Source organism: Phytophthora cinnamomi (genome assembly GCF_018691715.1).
Source record: "Phytophthora cinnamomi strain GKB4 chromosome Unknown Contig63, whole genome shotgun sequence".
NCBI classification, from domain to species: Eukaryota; Oomycota; class Peronosporomycetes; order Peronosporales; family Peronosporaceae; genus Phytophthora; species Phytophthora cinnamomi.
In genome coordinates, this window is record NW_027150996.1 from 139,047 (window position 1) to 146,430 (window position 7,384).

Here is a 7,384-nt window from a genome sequence, read left to right on the forward strand (position 1 = left end):
CTCTGTTTTTATGTATACGGAGGCTCTCGCCACCATGCCGACGACTCACGCACAAGCTGAGGTGAAAAAGAAGCAGACCAGACCTCGCAGCAAGCCACCGAAGGCAAAGCCACCGTGGCCGACGACTCAAAACAACAAGTCGTCCGCCCACTGGTTGATTTACTCATACAAAGAACAAGAACACCGCGTTCCAGAAGCTCTCATCGTACCAGGCAACCGCATCTGGCAGTACATGAAGCGGGGCAAATCACTGCCCACCAAGAGAAAGGGGCATACACACAACCATATGTTCCCAGCCGTGACCAAGTTCAAACGCGAGCTCAAGTCATCAGGTCACGACTTTCAATTGAAGCGGACGTGCAATTATGACATTCAACTAACGTCCCGAGCCGCTCCAAGCGTCGCCGAAGACTCGCGACTTGGATTTGATGTTGGGCGTGATGCAATTGATGACTCAAGCTCTCTTTCTCGAGTATGGGTGCCTAAAATCGTTTTGGACGACCGATCCTGGAGCCACTAGCGGTCAGCACCCGCAAATGGTCCTGATTGTTGAAGCGGAATAGGTGACGAAGACTCGTCGCCACCATGACCTGTACTTGGGGCAATGCAGCCCAAGCCACAGACGAAGATGACTACTGCAGTATTGCATGACTACATGGAGACTGAACGCGGCCAATTTAGATGGAAATCACAAAATCGATGGATTATTACAGACTACGACAGCCTGAAGGCGACACTGATGGCAGAGATTACTTTTACAAGCTGCCCCGGGAGTTCGCAGGCGGCTCCCGACGACTCGGATGCTGGAACCAACACGATGTTCACGGGTTCAACAAACTCATCCGCGTAATCAGCAGGTGTCAATCAAGTGATCAACATATGCTTCTGGATAACCAGCTGGGTGACCAGAGACAGTTCGAGCGGTCACTGGGTGTCACGTTGTCAGCGTCAGCTGGAGCTCGCGGCTCTGAGCCTTCAAGACGTGCAATCGGCTAGTAGGGCACGTGCACCCTCAGATTCATCAAGCAACAGAAGGAACTGAAGCTGCTCCGGAGTCGGTGCGGTGTTAGGTGCCATGGCGTTGTAGCAGAAAACCGCACCGATGACTCAGCTGCCGATGACTCAGCTGCCGAAGACTCAGTAGCCGATGACCCTGGCTGCGGCGTGACTTTGCGAGTCGTCGGGAGTGATCGCTGCAGTTTTAGTACAAGCTGCTGCACCGACAGCAGGGATTCTCGAAGACACACCTGCTTTGCGGATGCCTACTGTGGCATATTCATGTGCCACCAAGTCAGAGATGGGTACATTCGTTGAGCCAAGGCAGGTAAAACTCGCGAGACCTGTACGAGAGCGCTGGACACCACGAGCGTTGAAGTAGACACAAGGAACACCACGACGCTCTCCAGACAATAGTTCACAGCGGACTGAGCAGCGCGCGAAGAACCGACCATGGCACAAGAGCACCCCGACGCTCACCAGCACGCGGCTCCAGTGGCGGTGGGGGCAGTTGTGGTATCGGGAAATGAAGCCGAAGCCAAAACCCAAAGGCGGGACGAGGGGCGAAGAAGACTCGAGGCGCCGGCGATAACTGGCAAGTCACGACCCGTCGCCAGTCATTGGACTAAACTCCCCGATCGCTGATTGGCCTAAATAGGCCGGTGACGATGACTCGTCGACGGTCCCAAGTCAAGAACGGGCGGTTGCAGCTCGCTAAGTACGGTGCGAACCTACTGGCAAGATCCGAACCTATGAGTCATCGGCGCCTGTCCCCAGTCGTCGGTGGCGTTTCAGCGGCCGTTTGAGTCGTCGGTAACGCCGCCACGTCGCAGAGAAAGCGCCGAATCGTGAGTTACAACTGGCAGTCCAAAACGGACGCGTTTATACTTGATATTTGTATTGATCGATAGGAAACTTAAGAGAAGACAAGATAAGCCTTCGGGCAACAATAACAGAACAGCTTTTCCTCCCAACCACGCAAGGGCGACACCGGTGCCTGCAGTGAACGACCTGCAGCTCAAGGTAAACCTGGTAGGTAGGATTATGACTGTCGGTGGGCACATCTACTAGTGTAGCGTGTGTTCATCCCTGGCAGGGCCAAGAGTTAGTGGCCGGTGTATTGGTAGCGACGAGTCGTCGCCAGGAACTGGAGGTGCGAGAGCGCACTCCATTTATTTCTTCCCGCCGGAGTATAGCTCCGGCACCCTCGTATCACGCCGTAAAAGGCCAGGACCCTTCCTTCTTAGGGCCTGCGAGGTATATTTTGTGTGTGAGAGCGTGCTAGCCTTTGCTCGTGGCTAGTGACGCTGAGTCTTCCGTTGGTCGACTAGCGGAAGTTCGGTACACAGGGGAAACATCAACCCGGTGTAAGGGAAAGTTCCTGGGCCTTCAGGTTCTAACCCTAACAAGCCCATTGAGTCTTCGGTGACTCGGTGGGTGTTGTTGGTGGGGAAAGTTCCTGGGCCTTCAGGTTCTAACCCTAACAAGCCCATTGAGTCTTCGGTGACTCGGTGGGTGTTGTTGGTGGGGAAAGTGTGCCATATATAATTTAGCGCGTGTTTCTACACGACACACTAGGGATTAGTTATAGTCGAGGCCTCACCGCCTCTAACTATTAAATCAGAGCAGAATATTCCTCCCAAGCCATCAGGGCCAAGTCCGTCTACGGTAAGTCTAGCTAGCTTAGCTGTAGGGTCTGGATACGCTCGGCCGACGCGGGGTATGTCTGCCGGTGAGCGTAAGGTACATTGACCGAGAGTTAGCCCTGGTAAGGCCAAGAGTGGATAGTGGCCGAGTGTTGGGAGGTAGAGAGTCCTCCCTGTACGTTTGTACGTTGACCTGGGTGCGTGGCGTGGCCCCCCAGTGTATTTGACTCTTTGGCCGAAGTTTCGCCTCGGCGCCCCTGTCAAAGGCCTTGACCGGCCCGGTACCCTTCCTCTCTGAGGGACCACAGTGGGTTTAGCGCGAAAGCGTTTATATTTACGCACCCCAGCCGTTGCTCGTGGCTGGCGGTGCCTGTGTGGGGGCTCTGCCTACCTGACCGATACTTCAACACAAGGCATATTTCTAGCACATGTAAGGGATCGGACCTGGTCTTCAGGTTGAATCCCAACAATCTTCGCCGACCTTTCGAGGGAAGCGTGTGTTGTTGGTAGAACTCGTCCCATTTGTCGAGGCTGAGGGACGAGGACTCGTAAAATCGTGAATTCCTACACGACATACTGCTCCGCTGCGTCCGTTCGACCGCAGGACTGGAAGTCAACTCCGCACTGGCCGACAGCAACTAACAGAGCTAGTGCGCCGGATCGCTCGTATACACGAACGGATCCAATTTATTAAAGGAGGCGAGATTACTCAATAGCCCTCAGGTAGTTCGTAGTCCTAGCCCACGGCTAACAACCAGAACCGACCTCAATCAATACAAAGAGAGTTCACCCACCTCACGTGAGCTACTACCTCCACACTCGTTCGTTCGTTCGTTCGTTCAACCACAGCCACACTGGCAATCACGCAGCTTCACCGTCCCTAGATCCCATGTCAAGTGCGTACAAGGCTAATGACGGACTTTGTGTCCACCACCCGCTGGCACCTCACGCCGCCCGAAACTCAGCTAACCCCTCAACTGCTCGTCCCGCTGCAGCCACGGACTGCAGAGCGCCCGTCGGCACTCTACCGTCCCTCGTTCGTCCAATAACCGCAGAGCACCCGCCGGCACTCCACCGTCCCTCGTTTGCCAATGAACCGCAGAGTACCCGGCGGCACTCTACCGTCCCTCGTTCGCCCAATGACTGCAGAGTACCTGTCGGCACTCCACCGCCCCTCGTTCTCGTTCAATGAGAGCTGTCGCCCTCGTTCGTCGTCTAGCAGCTCGTCACCAAGCCGCCAATGTCGTACGTGCCACTCGTTTCCGTGCGAACAAGCTCTCAACTCCGGCCGCTTGTCTCCGTGCAAGCAGATTATCAACTGGGTCCGCTTGCCTTCGAGCCCGCTAATTCTGAAGTGCGTCCGCTTGTCTCCGTGCGAGCAGATTCTCAAGTGAGTCCGCTTGCCTCCGTGCGAGCAGATTCTTAACTGGCGGCCATCTTTAACCGCAGCTTTTGGGCCAGCTCGTGCTGCCGACCCTTCAGCTCCGAAATCTTCGCCGTCAGCCACTACCAGCTGTCCATTCCGGCCGCTGTCGTCTCAGCGCGACCACTCGCTGCCAAGATCGCGTTCGTGCGGTCCTCCGTGCTCGCCACCGTCTGGATCCAGCGACTCTCTGTCGCGAACCCATGATAGCCATTCTCGTTGACCACGCTGGGCCCGTCGCCCAACTCGTTCGGCATGTCGCCGCTGTTCGTCTCCTCCGTCCAGCGACCCTCCGTCACTAACTCGTGCCAGCCGTTCTCGTAGACCATGCTGGGCTCGTCGCCCAACTTGTACGGCATGTCGCCGTCGTTCATCTCCGTCGCCCACCGTGTCGTGGCTGCGCTCTACCGGTGCCCCATTACACTACTATCCCGCTGGTGTTCATGATTTATCGGTCGGTACTCGCACAGCTACCGAATATCATTTACTATCCGGCTGATGTGGGGAACTGGGGTATGAGCACCGTTGCCAATATTATTGCCTTTATCCTGACGGAAGTGGTGTCGTTGGTTGTTTTTGAAAACTATCTGCGACGCACGTTTGCGTTTTCACCACTGAGCCAACTCGCGTCTGTACTCGAAACGCAGATGTACGTGGTGCAGAGTAGCCTTTGGACTGTGATTTTGACCCTGATGCAGTTCGAACTCGTTCATTCTGGTAAGTTGCTACGTTTTTTTGCTTGAACAAGTTGATACTTCACACCAGACTGACGCTTGCGTTATTTGGTTGTTGGATCAAGGAACTGATTTCACCTTTCGATTTGAATGGCTCCATGACAAAAGTACATGAGATGTTGAGCACGGCTGTGATTTTGATACTAACACGAGAGGATTCAGTCCTCTTGATTTCAGTTCAAACCTGAACTTCTTTTTTTACTAATATCGGGTGGACTGGAGATTGCCGCCTTTGTTCTGATATGTTGTTGTTGGAGGTATTTCAGACATCAATGATGTACGGCAATATATACATGTACAGTTAGAAGCATATTGAGTCCTCTTATCAGGCCTCGATGAGACTTGCACACGGACGTCGGAGACTAGTGAAAATTGTTGTTTCACGTGTGGTTTTTCCTCTCTCAACACGAGGAGAGGTGGGATGATATTCATGTGGGTTGTACTCGATCGAGCGGGTTGAGAGTCTGGATCACTACTATAAAGTTACATCACCAATTCGTGTCATTCTTGTATGTGTGATCACTCCTATGCCTGCGCTGTCGTTTGTGTTGGTGGAATGCTTGCCGCTGTCGCCTCCATGCGAGGGAGAACTGGAAGGTGAATTGGGTATTTTTGGTTCGAGTGTTTTACTAGACTTTGCAATGCTCTTCGCGTCGTATCGTGTCGGCTAGATTTTTGTCCTTCCACTGTGGAGGTTTGCCGGAAAGCGTTTCATCATGTGGGTTATGCGCAACCGGGGAGACTACTTGCCCGAAATCGTAGCGTTTACAGTGGATTACTTCAGTGCGCTCTTCTAGCAGCGTCTGGGTTGTAGTCCTGACGTTTGAACTAATTCACAAGGAGATGCACTTCTTAGGTAGCGGCTTGTTTCTGAGTTCTCATTTTATTTGTTTGGCACAGGGATGACCGTCACATTTCGCTTTGAATGACTCCACGATAAGAATCAATAAAATACCCAGATTCTGATGAACCAGGGAATGAGTAGTACTTCAAATGCGGAGGCATCAAACCCAATAGCATTTGGGTGACGATAAGGCGCACTCCCATTTTGAAACCAAGCTGCACACACGCTCGCTATAATTGAAAAGAGCTTGAACATGTATTTCAAGCTTTCGTCAGCCGTGTGTCGTTCATTGATACTTTTGGCGCTTGTATTTGACGCGATAGTTGACATGCCGGTGATGAACCGCGTTAATGAATGGAGAGAGGCTGCGACAGTGAAACCCATCGCCCAGGCAACTACAGCAACACACACGTTATCCCATCTAATCAAACTGTTAAAGCGTCTCAACGAGGAGTGGGAGAAGATCCAAGTCGGCCGACAGGGCTCCTACTCTGTGGAGCGCCTGGAAAGCCTCAGTCACTATTGTAGAACCACGTCACGAACTCGCGTCATTCTAGTGTGCGTCGTCACCCCACTGCCTACACTATTAGCAGCTCTGTTGCTAGAATGCATGCCACTTCGACCTCCATCCGAAGGTTGGAAGGCCAATTGGGTATTCTGGATTCGTCTATCGATGTTGATATTTGCCATGCTCTTCGCGATCACATCCCAGCTGGTTACGTGCGTTCCAGAGCTAAACCCCACGTTTGCGAAAGGGTGTTTCGTGCGGCCGGCTCTTTTGTTGGACTATGTGTCGGAATAGCTAAGAATTACGGGCTTCCCGTTCCGTTCATGTGGAATGGAGCAAATTTAATCGGAGGGATATACCTGTTGTGGGTGATCTGGTTTGTCTTCGGCGGCACAATCTTCGGCGCGGACTCGCCCAGTCGCCGGAACCTAAGGCGGTGCTTTCGCTATTTCTTCGCCTATATGGGCATCGGAGCGGTGTATCCGATATACAAAGGGGTCTACCTCGGCGTACCCGAAAACTACCGCGCAGGCGTGATTCTCGCGCTACCGTTTTGGAGATTTTTGGGCAAGCACTGCGTCATGTGGGCTACGTACGATCTGGAGGACTTCATCCCAGGGATCGTGACTTTCTCAGTTGATTTTTACAATGCACTCTTCGTCTCCCTATTCATGTCGAACGCAGGGTCAATGGCCACTTCTGCATTATTCATCGCGGTAGATTTGATTCAAGCGCTTTTGGAAATTTGCGAGGTGCGGACAAATGCACAAAATGTATTGAAACTTCTCCATGACCGCAGAGCGTCGCGAGAGCAACTACGCAGAGCCAACAGTGATCTAGAAAATGCCGGGCTGATTAAGATAATACTGGGCATCACCAACAACCTTAGCGTGTTGTTCGTAAAACCTTTGCAAGGCGTCCGACTGTGGGCGTGTCTACCCCATACACTCGAAAGTGGTCAAAGGGAACAACTGTATGCATGGGAATCGTCAGGTTTGTTCGGACCTATGCAGGAGCATTTCGTTAGAAAACCAAGCCGCATTTTCTGGAAGCCAAGCCGCCGGCGAATACAAGTCGCTCCCGCGCACAACCAAGGAGATCTGTCGGCAAAATTTGAAAAAGCTCAAGACAAGAACACTAGCCCCAGGTTGACGGCATCTACTGAACGATCCAAGAAACTCGTAGTCCAGGGTCTTCAGTTGCTGTTTCACTGCGAATACCTCGTGCTAGTTG